Here is a 17,148-nt window from a genome sequence, read left to right as displayed (position 1 = left end):
TCTCTTATACTTATGGATGGCTGGATAGGCTGTGAAGGATAGTCTGCAGTCCTGGAGATATAGTACCAGCCACCTAATAATCAGGGTAATTCACCCACAGTCCCAAACTGAGTGGATTAACTGGGAGGAAGTTTTCTCTAGAAGTTAATAAGCAGGATTGGAGGGATGCTCTGTTGTTCCTTATGGGGAGAAGCTTTCTGTATCAAGGGAAATATAGAATGATGCTCATTTTGGATAACATCTGATGTCCTGGGTAGATAACAGGGTGAGACATTATAGCAGGGTATTGAATTATTTGACTTTAAAGAGAATATATTTAGAATTCAATTTTCCTCAACAAATCCAGGTATGGTCCTCAAGGTCTGGGTCATCTCTTGGTGGTAAATCCAGGTATGTATAGAAGTGTGTGTGTGTGGGGGGGGAGGGGTAGGTCATCAACATTGCCCAAGACCTTAATAGAATCTTTAGATTTGGGATTTCGATGTGATATAACTTCTGAATTGAGGAAGGTAGTTCCAGAGATCTATTATGGCAGGAAATTATGGAGAAGGAGGTATTGGGAGGAAATTAGGGTATTTTGCTCTGTATCTTAATACTGGGAGATCCTGTATATAAAAATTCTGACCGATCTTATTTTTGTCCTTTAGTAGATTAATAAGATTCCAATAACTGAAGATTATGTTTGACACTAACATTTCAAAACCTTTTCAGTCTAATTCTATTTCTGGTAGATATTTTATATTAAGATTTCTCCCTTTTCTCCCTCCCATACTTGTTGAAAAATATCCTTCACAAATAAATGGGACACTATTCACATTCTTCAGCTGCTCCTAGGAAATCTTCATATAATGGCTCTGAATAGGATAGAGTACACTGCTGTACCATACTATTGGGAAGTTATTGTTGGGCCTGCTATTCTCATTCACTGGGGCCACAATATCACTGATAGGAACTTGCCATGAAATGTTTCAAAGATATATTTTACTATACATGCTCCACAGCTTCAGTTATTTTCTCAACATTAGGTTCTCTTTGGTGTGACCTTTTTAACCCTCTTAATTAGTAATGATACTAGCAATCATTTTAAGAAAAATATATTTTCTCAACTTTCTTTGATGTTCCATCTTTAATTTACTACAAATGTCATTTTTAGGTTAGTGCTTCCAGTATTTTCCTTTGTCCTACATAATATCCCAAAATATTTATTTTTATTTCTTACTTAATAAGATTTTGGTTTCATTTAAATTTTTTTTTTTTTTACCTTTTAGAGTAGAAATAGCTAACAAGGCAAAAAATTATGTGCTAGAGAAAGATGTTACTGGAGGTATTACTTAAATGCATAATATATGTAAATGTTTTACACCCACACAGGGTTTTCATTTTACATGAATCCTGGTGTCTTATGGTATTGGCTGCACAACCTACCTTATCTAGGGAGTCAATAGGTTTTGTCTGATAAAGACTATTGAACAGCCCTGATTGTATGACTGCAAAGTAAATTAAATCATGAGATTCTATCTAATCTAATTGAATTGTATCTCTTATGTATGTAAAACAAAGTATTTAAAGAATCTGTGCTATAATTTCTCCTTATTATATCATTCTGGATTTGGAGTGAAAAATTAGAGGATTTTAGAGCTGAAAAGTACATTAGTGACAATCCAATCTAACTTCTATTTTATAGAAGAACAAATGGAGGCCCAAGAAGTAAAAAGCTTGGATTTGCTTATCAGTTTATTTTTATTTATTTGTATTTACTTGCTTGTTTACATATAATCTTAGATTCAATGCCCTCAAAGACTCAAGAAGTCATACAGTACAGTGTGTTCATTTTATATCTGAAGAAACTAAGGCTCAAATAGGTACAAATGGGCAGAGACAGAAAATGATTGTACATACCCTGATTCTAAATCTAGTTTTTTTTCTACTGTACTACACTTGTGTCCCTAAGTAGAATATAAAACAGGGACTGTCCTCTCACTTTTTTTTTGCTATCATTTTTCCAATACCCTACTTAATATCTTGCATCTAGAAAGACAATGAATACATTTTGGTGAATTGAAGAATTGAATTGTCCAGTGTCACATATTATAAATGGGGGGTCCTAATCCAGATCTTTTGACTTTATATCTTTTGATAATGCAAGATGCCTACGAAAAGCAAGGGTTATCAAAAATATATTTGAATTCATAGACTGGGGTCGAATACTGCCCCTGATACAAACTATGTATAGGGTAAGTTTTAAACTTTTCTGTGCCCCAGGCAATTCAAGACATTTGTATGATAATTTTTTATATATTTTAAAGAAATGGCAAGTAGATAATATTTGCAATTTCTTTTAGAATTATACTATGTCATGGAAATGCTTCTTTTACTCCATAAATTAAAAATAAAATAGTTTTTTAAAAGGGACTATGATTGAGAGTGAACTTTTTGATGTACTTTAGTGGAGGAAACTTCCCATCTAGGAATACCCTCATGCTAATGAAATCAGAGCAGGAATATAGAGCAAAAACAAATAAATAAACTCAGAAGAAGATTTTATAAATTGTAAAGATAATATTTTGCTTCTGTTTTGCAGACGAAAGTATTATTAGTAGTCATCAGGAAAAATAAATATAGAAAAATGGGCCCTCTAATTCTTCAGGGTCCAAATTACATAGTGAAGTGGTAGACTTGCACTTGCTTCTAGGTAATTTTGCTGACAAATTACCAATGGGGAATTTTCTTTACCCTGATTTTAAATGATTAAAAAAATCTTCTCTAAGAAAAATGAAGTAGCTGATGATAAAGTCCAGGCTTTTCTAGCCTCCTGTTTTTATACCAATGTAGTGCATCTGCAATAGCAGTATGGGGGGGAAAACCCTCTTCTTACTAGAACTAATTTCTTTACAGGAATTCCAGTTCTTATGTGGTAGTAAATACAGCAGAACCTCATTAATTCTCACTTTGCTAATCCATAAACCCTATAATTTCCACAAAAATCCCTCAGCAATATCATTTCACTTCTCAGGAAACATTTTATAGCCAGGAGCTGTAGGCAAATCTCAAATCACTAAGACTTCATTACTTTTGCCAAATATACTACAGGCCATTCTCGAGCATACGATCATAAATTATTATGACTAAGCTACATTTATCTAAATAAACTAGGAAAGCGAGTTTCAGGATTTCAAATCAAGGCACTTTTGGGGGGGGTTTGTTTTCTTATTTTAAAATCATATTGTGGATATATTTGCAAATCTCCCAAATAGAGGAACATTCAATGAGAATTTGCATTTCATTTATGAGAATAAAAGGAGATGCTGAACAATTTTGCGCATTCATCATAACATAATTCTATTGAGAGATATGTGGAGAATGAATGATAGCAGGATGCCCTTGTCACTGTTGAATTACAATTGAAGTGGAGTAACAAAAGCTCACATTTACATACAGCCTGAAGGTTTATAGAGGTCTCTCCTACAACAACTCAAAAAGAGAGAGTAAAAATATGATTATCCCCATTTACAAGATGAGGAAACTGAGGCTCAGGAAGTTGAACTACTGACCTACTGTTTACTGCCACTAAGTAGGGGAACAAATATTCAAACCAGGGGTGTTCTGGTAAATGTTTGAGCAAATGGTTCTTGGGGGGAGGGGGACATAAGCAAGACTCACTTTTAAGTTGAATCTGCTCTTGTTAACATTTTATGTTATCACTTTCTTAAGTCTGGAAAATCAGCACAATAATAAATCAAACCCTGGATTTGTAGCATTTGCTGATTTCTGATGGTATAAATGTCACACCAAAAATTTAAGTATCAACTCTTGAGCCGGTTTGAGCTGCCTCCAGCACATGCCTGACTGAAATCCTCATAGATTCTCACCCTAAGTATAGGGGTTCCTTGATAATCCTGTTGTCTATACTAAAGGACAAGAAAATACTCAGCTGATTCACTGTAAGTAGTATTGACAACTGGTTGATTAAAATGCTCAATTAGTTCATTTTAATTGAGGGCATTTCCATTGGAAAGGGAATGTGGCTAAAAATGGTATTATGGTCCATCTTTCTTAGGTTTCAGGACCTTGATACCAGAAGGAGTATATAGCTTAGGCCACAAGTGAATGCTCAGCCTCCTTTCATTTAGAAACCTTGATTTTGGCTCTTTCCATTTTGTTACAGGTATATTTCAAAGCTTTAGGGAAATAAACAAGTACTGTTTTCTACCCACAAAATATTTGAAAACCCGGTATTGTGTGGGAAGATGGGGTGTAAGACTCCCTTCCCAATTAATTAATCAAAGATATCATCAGGTACAAAGAGAAAGTATTTATTTAGTCCCTGCAGGGAGAGACCCAGACACAGCTGGGAGATTCCCAACTTCCGCCATGTGCTCCTGGACCCTGGACAGCTTCCTGCTTGTCCAGGATTTAAAAGCAAAAGACCCGAGCCTTCTCATTGGATAGATTAAAAGGACGTAACCATCCTTGACCAATAATCACCAAGGCTGGCTGCCTCCCACAGGTTACATCACTTCCTGCAACTTCCTGTATCTCAGGGTTCAAAGTTCATCTCTCCAGAGATCAAATGACCTTTCCAGGTCTCAGTTCTAGGAACAGGGATCATGTGACTCAATACTGAGAAATACTTCATCCAATCAGTCCCATTCAGTATCATTAATTTTTGTCCTATTGGTTGCATAGTAGAGAGTATAGAGGTTGTAGTCAGAAGGACCTGAGCTCGGGGCAGCTCGGTGGTGTAGGAGATAAAGCATCAGTCCCGAAGTCAGGAGGATCTGGGTTCAAACCCAGCCTCAGACACTTAACACGGCCTAGCTGTGTGACCCTGGGCAAGTCACTTACCCCCAACTGCCTCAGCAAAAACAAAAACCTGAAATTGAATACCACTTCTAGCTGTAGACTATAGGCTTAAAGTTTAAGCCTCAAGCTTTCCTTATCTGTAAAATGGGAATACTAATAGCCCATTCTCCTTGGTTGCAAATGAGATACTATATAAAATACTTTATAAACCTGGAAACATAAACCCAGACGTATAATAATAATTATATGGGAATGTACAGTTATATAAGTAGTAAAAGTGTCCCCGTAGGAAAAATAACAATATCTAACTTTTTTAAACTTACTTTTTCTTTTTTTTTTTTTATAATTTCTTTTTATTTATTTTATTAAAAAAAATAAGAAAAATTAAAAAAAAAAAAAGGAATACAAAACAAAATAACAAAATAAAACAAAACAGAACATTGTCATGTGCCCAGCAGAACAGTAGGAAGGATTCAAAATATGTAACAATAAATTACCAGTTCAAGAAAGGACATATAAATAGTAGAAGAAATTATATTCATGCGTGTCCATCTTTTCTTTATTTCCTTATAGGTTGTTCTTTTGTTCTCTGTTGCACACCTTTTAAATTTTATTTTGTTTTCCCCTCAAATTTTCAATTCCTGGCTCTAGCACTTTGTTACCATGAGCAAGTCATGTAATTTCTCTGAGTTTTACCTATAACATGGAGATGATAATAACTATAGTTCAAACGTAAGGGTTATTGTGAGAACCAATTGTATGTAAAGTATGGAATTTTAAATGTTATATCACTACTAATCTTTTTCCTTTCCATTTTATATCATATTTTGTAATGGTGGTAGGATTAACCTTATCATTCTATACAATGGATTTAGTTTTCAGAAATCAAACTATAGGGAAACAGTACCTAAATTCCAATCACAAGATTTGGAAAAAATTCCCAGGCCAATCATCTCTATTATCTCAATTAAAAAACATAGTGCCTCATTCCAGAAATTTTGCAGATTCAAAAAAAATTTATAATTTTTTGGATTTATTTAATTCTAAGTCATCATATTAAAAAATAAGTATCACTACCACCATAACTTTCTCTTCTCTCATTAACACCTACTAAAAAGTTCCTCCTCTCTAATTGAAGGTTCTGTAGTTTATGATTATCTTCATCTTTAAATTTCAGGTAGCAAGTCATCCCATCTTCCCTGCCTTATAGTTGAGCCCTTCAACATTCAGAGGAAAAAATTATGTAGAGTGAGTAGTGAATATTTCTGTTTTCCATCTTTGCCTTCCACAATAGAGATGAAAGACTTAGCAACCTCTCAAGATATTTTGTGTCTACTTGCCTAGTCATTGCATGGTCTGTACCACGAGATCAAAAATCCATCTGAGAGGAAAATAAAGGGGTTAGGGGTGGGAGGGAGGCATGTTTTCAGCAGGTATGAGCTTATCCTTTCTAGTCCTCAGGCTGTTTAGATCAGATGGAGCCTCAGAATTACTAGTATCTCAGGAGCTAGTCAGTAGAAATGCTGCTTATTACATCTTGCTTTTATATAGTTCAGAAAACACTTTCTGTTAAGCAACCCTTTGAGGTAGATTGCATAAGGATTATTGAACATGTCAGGAACCTGAGTTTCAGAAGGGCAAAGTAGTTGGCCCACGATCACATACCTAGGTCGTGTCAACAGCTGGAATTTGAACTAAGGTCTTCTGGCTTTTCATTCAACCCTCACCCTGTTATAGGACAAACTTTTTGACTACTTTTTAAGGTAATGCAATAAAGCTAGCAATTGATTTCTCTGGAGTCAGGGAGATTCCTGTGTGACTCTGAGCAAGTCACTTCACCCTTTTTGCCTCAGTTTCCTCATCTGTAAATCGAACTGAAGAAGGAAATGGCAAACCACTTCATTACTTCTGCCAAGAAAACCCTAAATGGGGTCATAAAGAGTCAGACAAAATTGGAAAACAACGGAAGAACTCATGATTTTCCAGCTGTTATTTTACTGTCACACTGCCTCTTTATAGGACAAACTTCACTGTTTTTCCAGGTAATGTAATAAGGCTAAAAGTTGATTTATCTACTACATTCATGGCAAGGAGACCTCCTCCTCACCCCTCAATCTCTTAAAGAGTCGGGATGACTCAGTCTTTGATCTAGACCCAGAGCCCTTAGGCAAGGCACAAAGACTCAAGGGTCAAGCTGGGTGGAGAACCAAATAGCTCTTAGGAGGATGATCCAGCCATCCAGGCAATGGAAAACCATTGCCCAAGGCAGCCAGACAGCTTGTTACCTCAGGGACAATTTTTTTTTTTTTTTTTTGCCAGTTTTTTTATAACACTTTGGGCCACAGTGGCTTCTTTGATCTGTCCAGCTGATCAACGGTTGGCATGCAACAGCCTCTGAGCTCATCAGTGGGTAAGGATGCTGGCAGAAAGAAAAAGAAACATTTAAGCAGGAAGGTCTCAATTTCAGCCCCGTGAAAACCAGCCATTCTGTTGTGCAATTCTGCTATATGATTTCTTCTGGAGGGGAGCAAAAGCACTGACATAATTTCATTTCAGAAATATGCAGCACATTAACAACTGCCTTTCTGTGATGTAAACTGGTTTGAATTTAGTACTGTTACTTATTTAGAAAGAATTAGAACTGAAGCCTATGAATCAGGCGTGATTGACCTCAAATTATAATGGGAAAGTAATTAATATAATGTTCTGCATGTGCAAATGAGAGAATGCATTCATACTGTTTTACAGAAAGGTTTGACTGAGGGGATTTTTTGGGTGTTTTTAAAAACTATCTCCAATCACCAATAAAATTTAAACAATGTATATGATAAATACGATATGTTAAGCATTGCGTCAGGCTTAAGGGGATGGTCCCCTACCTTTCCTGATAATTAGATTATATGGTCATTGTCTTCAATAAGCTTCCTTCTAATTGAGATTAAAGTAACAAAACATGGAAGAATAACAAATGGATGTAACAACATCCTGAAATGTGTGGTTTTGTCCCATAGTTAACATAAAAGAATGGAGTAATTAAGGAATACTTAGCCATCTTCCTGATAAGTTGGATATTCAAAGATGAGTAGATTTGGATAAGTATAAATGATCTCAAGTGTTTTCATATAAGATAGAAGGATAGAGTAGGAGCATGTGTATTTAGTATTCTCTCAGACTCATTGAAGTTTGACCAACAGAGTAGAATTGTGCTTAATTCTGGTCAGGACTTTTGTTGCCAAATAACTTTTTCTCTTCTATTTGTAACTGAATTTTATAACTGAAATCCTCCTTAGAACTTGTATTGAGGCTGTGTGCTGTTGAGCAAAAGTTCTCCAAGTATAAAATGCAGACTCTTGGGGGACCCTGAGACCTTTTCAGGGGATCCATGATATCATTTTCATAATAATACTAAGATATTTTATTTATTAAATGTGTGTTAAAAATATTAGTATCTGTTAAATATTCTTCCCTTTTTAAGCCACATTTTCGTCATATACTTCCACTACAATAACAGATTTCAACAGATTGATTAAGAGATAGCTTAATAGATAGAAGATATTCTATCAAGCCAGACATTCAAGAGATTTGCAAACAAGATCTAAAGCAAAATCACCTTTTCTTCTAATTCTTTGCTTTGTAAAATGTAATTATTGCCATTAAAACATATTCTATCATTTTTAAAGGCATTTTTCAATTATGTCCGACTCTTTGTAACCCCATTTAGGGTTTTCTTGGCAAAGATATTAGAGTAGTTTGCCATTTTCTTTTTTAGCTCATTTTACAGATAAGGAAATTAAGGCAAACAGCTTTAAGTGACTTTCTTGGGGTGACACCACTAGTTAAGTGTCTAAAGCTATATTAGCTCAGGAAGGTAAGTCTTGCTGACTCAAAGACTCTATTCACTCTGGGCAAGTCCCTTAACCCTATTTTGCTTTACCCTATTTATGTTGAAATCGACTTTATTATTATTTATTATAATTTTTAAAATAACTAATAAATGTATTTAAAATGTATCATATTTAATTTCTAATATGGTAGTTATTGACATAATTCACATAAACAAAAACTCTTTGGGGTTTTCAAAAACTTAAACATGTAAATGTCTCTTGCAGTCACAAAGTTTAGGGACCACTGCTACAGAGACATTTTTTCCTGTCATGGCCCCCTTTGGTAGTCTGCTGAAGTCTTTTAGAATGCTTTAAAATGCATAAAATAAAATACATAGGATTACAAAGAAAATCAATCATATTGAAATAATGCTATAATTTTTCTCCCTTCCAAGTTCAAGTACCCTTTGAAAACCATCCATGAAAACCAAATTAATAATGCTTGTTCTAGGGGTTGAGGCTCTCTGTTCTGCCATTTCTAGGCTAGAACTATTGATGTAGAAGACATGGTAGAAAGCCCTGGTGAGCCCAATAACGCTGATGGCTCATGTTTACTCCCTTCAATATTTCAGACTGGGGGCAGTCAGGCAAGTTGCTAGGCAGAGAAGGTGACAGAGGAGAGAAAATAGGAGGATACTAATAGAAAAGGTAATCTTGTTCTGAATCTCTGTAGCTCTTAATTCAGGCCCTGATCAAATTGGTTGAAAAATCTATTATATATTTTCAGCTCTGACTCTTGAATTTGAAATCAGTTCTAGTCAGTGGTTGATTTCATAGCTTTATCCCTCACGCTCTTTCTCCTAGTGAAACTGGGGATTCCCTCAAGCACCACAAGCCTTAACTCATCCTCCTATTCTTTATGCTTTCCCACACACCCTGAATGTAGCAAGCACTTTCAGTTTTCCATTGAGCAGCATGTACATAAGGTGACCAGTCCATTTTCAAGGTTAACTTTATTTTTATTTTATTTTTTTTAATTTAAATTTTATTTTATTTAATAATAACTTTGTATTGACAGAACCCATGCCAGGGTAGTTTTTTACAACATTATCCCTTGCACTCGCTTATGTTTCGTTTTTTTCCCCTCCCTTCCTCCACCTCCCCCCCCCCCCAAGATGGCAAGCAGTCCTATATATGTTGGATATGTTGCAGTATATCCTAGATACAATACATATTTGCAGAACCGAACAGTTCTCTTGTTGCACAGGGAGAATTGGATTCAGAAGGTATAAATAACCCGGGAAGAAAATCAAAAATGCAGATAGTTCACATTCGTTTCCCAGTGTTCCTTCTCTGGGTGTAGCTGTCTCTGTCAAGGTTAACTTTAGAGGTTTATTACAATATCCTTATGGTTTCCAAGTAAATTATTTTTCAGAAAATCTGGTAATGGGCAAAACAGGTGTATCTGGAGTGAGAATCAGAGTTCAAATCCTATTTCAGTGATTGTGTGATCTTGGACAAGTCAATTCATTGTCCTTTGCCTCAGTTTCTGTATCTGTAAAATGAGGGTTGAGATTGAGTTAAAAAACTCTTAAGGTCCCTTTCATGCAATTCATGTTCCTGAGAAAGATATTTGAGTAGGTGTGGATCTAATTTTTGAAGTGCCCACATTTGGGATGTGTTATGGAAAGTTCTAATAAAGTAGAAATGCTTAATAAGTCTGTTATCTCAAAAATCATAATTTAACCAAAATTCTGAATTATTCTTGAACCAGATGGAGTTTGCTTTTTTAAAGGGGTTCTTTCCTCTTTACTTTTATTCTCTTTTGGTTAGTTTAGGTTCTGTTTCATTTTAGGGTCACACACTTAGTCAGCTGCCATTATCTTGGCCCTTTGAGAACACCTTTTCAACATTTTTGCTGCTTCTGTGAACCCTAAGCCCTATCTGTTCTCACAGCCCAAGCCATTACCTTTGCTTGTTCAGACCTGTTCAGTATTTAGTCCTTCCAAAAGGTGGCAACCCTGCACCTAGAGAAGGTGTGGGAAGGAAAGGAACTTATTTGGGTGACCTACTTTGGAAGACTTCTTAAGCCAGTCTAGAGAGCATACGGATGCCCTCTAGAGGTTACCGGCTGGCCAGCTGCACATATTCCAGTTACAAACCTTGGTGCTCAGGGAGGGATTGACTGCTGCAAAATCAGTTTTTTAGTTAGAGAACCATAGAAGGGGCAAGTGGGGGGGGGGGGAGAAGACAGAGAGAAGATGGAAAGTGATTTATCTCTCAGGTTGTAATTTCCTCAAATCAAGATGGAGCTGCTGTGGTTCCAGAAAGTCGAGATGGATAGTCTCCTAATATGCATTGAACCTAGTAGACCTCCCTACCAAAAATTCACCTGTATAATAGAGATAAGAACATTTTATTACTTGGGAATAAATGGCTTGTCTTCATACCAGGCTTTCTTTGTAAAGGGAAGCAAGTGAATATTTAAATGCTGAAAAGTGTAGCTTTCATTTGACTTGCAAATTGTTTTCTGACCCTAATTGCAAAATTAGATAATCCTGAAGTGAAAAATATACAGTGTAATAGAAGAGAAGCACGGTGAGAAGATGCTACCGTATCTAGTGATCGTTATGTTGTAGGATTATTTAAGAACAAATACTGTGAGAGAGGTTTTTGGGATTTGTCCTGTTGTTGGACTGGAAAATCTGCTTGCTTTTTTTCAGGCTGATGTAGCTTTTGCAGCAACTTAAAGAAGAATATTCTTAGATATACTATATGGGGAGGAGTTCCCTTCTCCCAGAGGCTGGTTCCCTCTATCTGTGTAGTGCTTTTGATTAGCTCTGCTGTTTTGCCTATGGCAATCATCCTTGCAAACACTCTTTTCCTCTACATCACTCACGCCTCTATCCTTCATGAGGTTGCTTCCTTTTTTCATCAAAGCCAAACAGGGTGATGTTTTTTCCTCAGTAAAATTCTCTTTCTCCTTGGCCCTGCACCTGGCCCTTCTTCCCAAGGTGCTATGGAAGAAAGGCAGAATTCACAACACTTTCCTTTGTTCTTGAGCACATCTTATTTGGAGAAAGCTGGTAGGAGTATGCTTCTCCTAGGGGACTTCTGTCCAGAATGGAGCAGGATGTTCCAACTGGTTTTTAAAAATGCATTGTAATAGTATTAACATTTATTCAGCATTGACATTATGCCAGATGCTATGTAGAACAAAGATAGCCACAATCTCAAGCTCATGGCAGCTTGCAAAAGAGAAAGCATTTGCTTGACTTTTCTGTCAATTAAATACAATACATTTCACCATATTTCCCTTCTCCATTAGCCTTATTTATGGTATTCTAAGACATGAACCCATCTCTGCTCATCTGTGCATAATGTTGAACAACTCCAATAACAGTTATTAAGGAAAGGAAAAAAAAATCAAACCAATGTTTTCTTAATGGTGGTCACATTTGTAGGCAATAACTGAGAGGATTTCATTATTCTCCTGTTCATCCATTCATATGTCCATTCTGGTTATGAGGTCAGATGGGAACAAAGCCAGAAATATAGAGCTTCTAATGCTGAGCTGAGAAAAGATTCATCTCTAGTGAATCTCCGTGACAAGGATAGATATCCTTACCATAACACACCAAAAAGAACCAGAGGAAGGAGAAGGAAGAACTCTTTATCGCAATGCTCAGTAATAACATTAAAGGGATATATTTTAAAGCAATTCTAAAAAACAGGAAATAAAAGAGAAAATTGACTCAAAAAATGAGAACTGATACAACAGATTTCTTTTAAAAAAACAAAAACAAAAACTTCTGTTTTCATAACTGGTACAGAGTAGTTGCCTTAAAGGAACCGCCAGTTAAAAGAACACATTTGTGTGTGGAACAAGGTCATGCACTTATTGGTTTTTTGCTGCAAAGCATAAATATACTAGACAAGTAGAATCAGTTTGCTTTTACTACAGTCTTGTACTTTACACAAAGGCTGCAGCACATATATATTCTCTAATGCCATCAGCGCCAAGGTCCACAGGAACACAGAGTCAGGGGTCTCAGAAATGGTCTTGTAGAGCAGAATAGTCAAGTGTTTGTTGTAAGGAATAAATATATTACCTGGAAATGCACTCTGATCTTAGTATCATTGGACTTCAAGCTATCAGGTCAGCCCTAGTACAAAGGAAATGGTTTAGGCCCAAGTGATCCAGGCTTCTCTTTGAAAATGAGGTGGATTCTCTAAAATGCTTTCATATACATATATATATATATTTTAAAAAATCAAGACCATTCTCAGTTCTTTAATTTTTTCCCCTTTTAGCACATTCTAATCTTTGCAGATATAATATGATGATAATTATCATAATGACAATATTAATAACAACAATAATGTAGTACCTCCTTTAGCATTGTCAGGAAAGAACTGTTTTTTCTGGGTGCATTTTTCAACTGGAACTTAAATCCTTTAATCAAGAATTTCAAAACATTTTTGAAAATGATCTTTCACTAATATATTGTACACTTATACTTCTTAAGCTGAGTATGTAGAACATCATTTAACCTTTTCTGACTTAAAGGATACCGTTAAAAACATCAAGTTTTGTTTTTTTTATTCAGTACTTCAGTGGAGCCCTTTGTGGTATGTGGGGCTGTCCTCTCTCTCTCTCTCTCTCTCTCTCTCTCTCATTCTCTGTCTCTCTCTCTCTCTCTGTCTCTTTGTCTCTCTCTCTCTCTCTCTCTCTCTCTCTCTCTCTCTCTCTCTCTCTCTTTCTCTCTCATTTTCTGTCTCTCTCTCTCTCTCTCTCTCTCTCTCTCTCTTCTCTGTCTCTGTCTCTGTCTCTGTCTCTCTCTCTCTCTCTCTCTCTCTCTCTCTCTCTCTCTCTCTCTCTGTTTCCTTGTCTGTTTGTGTCTCCATCTCTATCTTTGTCTCTGTTTCTGTCTCTTTCTTTCTCTGTCACTCTCTCCTGTCTTCCTTGTAATGTCTGTCAGCTGTTACTTTTCTGTTGTTGTCAATAGCATCCTATTTTTCCCCTTCTAATTTTTGGCATTTACCTGGCTCTTGGCAAGCAAACCAGAGAATCAAGTTTATTATATCTAAAATGAGAGTAAATGAGTGATGACTTGAGGAATTCTCTTACAGTAAGAGTGTGAACTTTACAGCACACAAGCTTTTGAACCTTTTAGAACACTTCCTAGTTTTCTTCTGTGTTCTCAGTAATGGAAATAACTAGACAAATGAATCATTACAGTGTGATGGGGGTCTGCAATATTTGAAGGGCACCTGGGTTGGAGCACCTCCATGTGGAGAGGCTAGAGAATTTACTTCAAGGAGAATCATGATCACTGTGAGGAAGGTATCTGAGAAAGACTGTGGAACATGATTATAAATTCTGTAACTGGTTAGTATTGCTAAAGAATTGAAGAGGAAGCTCGTTGGTGGATTATAGATGTATTTAAAAAGACTCATCAGCTTTAGTCACTTTGTCTTTTGACTTCATTTTAGCTCACTGCTGAGACCATGCTATTAAGGCTTCTCCAAGGCCATGTGAACTTGAAAAACAGGCTTACCTAAGCCTTTGCTCTTTTTGTTTATCCTTTTTAGTTCTAAGTAAAGGGAGTAGAGTTCTCTAACCCTGATAGTTTTTAAATGTAGAGAGAGCCACAGGAACCTGGGAGTTCAGATTTTACAATTAGTATGGCATTTATGCCTCAAGAAATGAGGATTAACTTTTGGGAGCTACATTTAAGACCTAGGTTAGTGGTAACTGAAATGTAGGCTTATTAAGTAGTTTTATTTCTTCTAGTCATGAACTTGGTATAATCAAGGCTGGACAAGAACTGAAATAAGTTGAAACTACCCTCCCTGGAGACTGAAATAAAATAGGGGCTCCAGAGTATGCCTCTGAGGTGTTTCAGTCTGGGGAGAGTTTGTATTCTATTTTTTCTATATATTTAAAGTAAATATATCTTTGTAAAAATGACTTAGTGTTAAAAAGTTCAATGAAACTGAAGTGCTAGTCACTGGCCCAATGGAGGGAGGGAGGGCAAGGATTCAGCTGATGGGGGTTTGAGCCAATGGCAGAAGAGAAGATGAACTCTAAAACCTCAGGGTACTCTGAGAGGGAAGATGTAGGAGCCTGACTCTTAGAAGATGGACCAGAATGACTTGTCATAACTGTAATAAAAACAACTATATCAATTCGATTCAACAAAAATTTGTTAGGCGATTAATATACTTAGAATGTTGGTACTGGATTCTTGGGTAAGTACAAAGATAAAGAACACAAGGCACTCCCTTAAAAATTATTTAACAGTATACATACGCAAATAAGGTAGCATGGTGTAATAGAATGAGCTTTAGATCATTGTTTTCAGAAGACTAGGGTTCAAATCCTCACTCGAATCCAGAGTATTTGTAAGTAGAAAAATCTCTCATATTGAGGCCCAGTTTCCTCATTTATAAAATCAGGATATTTTCCCAGTTGATCTTTCTAGTCGGCTGAAAGGATCACATTAAACAATATATATATAATTATTAATTCTTTGTTTTTCTTCGGTCCTTGGTATTAAATTTTAGAAATTATCACTTGGGGATGCCTTGCTTTATAGGTATTCTTAAATGTATTTCCTCTGTTTCCCCAATTAGAAAATAATCTCAAGGACAAGTACTGTATTTTTAAAAAATCTCTTTTGAATTTCTCATAGCACCTTCCAACGTTTTCTGATACTCCCTTACAGAAGTCCCTAACTGATTTAAGTAAGGGAGTGTTCTTGTTACCTTATAGTCTATTCTCTGACCATAGTGAGGAATTGGAATCCAACCAAACTGTCTGATTCAAAAAGCATAGCAGTTTGAGGCCATTTAGCTTAGAGGAACAGCCCTTCACACCTCTTTAGTCCCTCAGGGTATCTCTGTGCTACAGTGAAACACAATAATTGAATAGTAATCAGCAGATGGAAGGAGAGAGAACAGGATGTACAACTAATTTGAATAAATCTGGGTTAGTTCAGGAAAAGCCATTTATCATTTGATGCCCTCTTGGTGGGCCATGGATCAGTGAGATCAGTCAAATGAAGAATAAAATCTGGACCTTATCATGTTAAATCCCCAGCAAAAACATTGGCATCCCTTCTTGAGGTTTTTCCCTTAATTTAGAATGATCAAAGATAATATCCTTTCTGTAGTTAGTTTTCTGATACTAGTTAGATTAGATTTCTTTCTTAATAGAAGGAAGAACTTGCATTAGCTGTAAAGAAGCAAATGGAATACTCCTAATGATGTCAGAATACGAATGACAATTATATATTTACACATGCACATTTATAAGGAGAGCACATTCAAGAAGAGTCTATGGTTGGTACCACAGTTTGTTTGTTGTGACCTTCAACCTGATGTTTATTATCCATTTTGTTGGAAGATGGGATGAAAATACCCATATATATTTCTTGTTCCTTTAAGTGAAGGCTTTGGTTTAAGTCCATTTCCTTCTATTTCCAGAGCCTGGGTCAATTACTTTTTCAGATGGTGTTTTTAAAAAAATATTTTATTGATGCCTCTTTTTTTTAAAAGAACCATAACAATAATTTTCTGATATGTCCCTACCTCATAGAACAAAGAAGGACTGTTGAGCAAAACCAAATCACAAAATTATCACATATGTCATGTAGTTAACATTTGACATTCATTGCCCTTCTTCCCTTATCTCCCAATACTACTTTGAAGAGACATGTGTTTTATATCAGATTGTGGAGGAGGGGAACCTGTTTTCTTCATGTGTTCTTTACCTCTGTTTTTTCAATAGTCTTTTTAAAAAAATAATGAGCTTAATAATCATTAGTAAACAAACACATTTGGTACACAAAGAACAAATAAAGAAGATTGTATATGCATAGATGTAATTCTGTTATACATAGTTTTTTAAGATGTTGCTATTGTTTAATTTTTTTTTTTTCAGTCATGTCCAACTCTTTGTGTCTCCCTTTTGGGGTATTCCTGGATAAGATGCTTGAGTGGTTTGCTGTTTCTTTCTTCTGCTCATTTTACAGATGAGGAAACTGAGGCAAATAGGATTAAGTGACACATAGATCACATGGATCTTACTAGTCATAGACTATAATGACTGAGGCTAGATTTGAATTTAAATCTTTCTGACTCCAGAGCTGATACTCTATCCACTGTACCATCTATACAAGCTATTAAAAAACAAGCAACAATAACCAAAAAACTGCTTTGCTTGGGTCTCCTTCTGTTTCTTTTTGTTTCTTTATGTACATTTGAAGATTGTTTGATTATCATCTCTTTCTTTTCTTCCTCGTTTTTTTTTTTTTTTTTGCCTTTCTGTCATTATTCACTAATTTCCCCCATAGGAAGGCCCTTCTCTAAACTCTTTAATAAATAAGTATAGCAAAGACAAAATAAATCAGCCCTTTGACCATGTCTGAAAGCCTATATACTATCCTGTAAAGTAGTCACTCACTTCTCTGCCAACAGGCAACTGGCAAGTTTCATTATCAATTTTCTAATGAGA

This window comes from Antechinus flavipes, chromosome 4 (genome assembly GCF_016432865.1).
Source record: "Antechinus flavipes isolate AdamAnt ecotype Samford, QLD, Australia chromosome 4, AdamAnt_v2, whole genome shotgun sequence".
NCBI lineage: Eukaryota > Metazoa > Chordata > Mammalia > Dasyuromorphia > Dasyuridae > Antechinus > Antechinus flavipes.
This window is presented reverse-complemented; position numbering follows the sequence as displayed.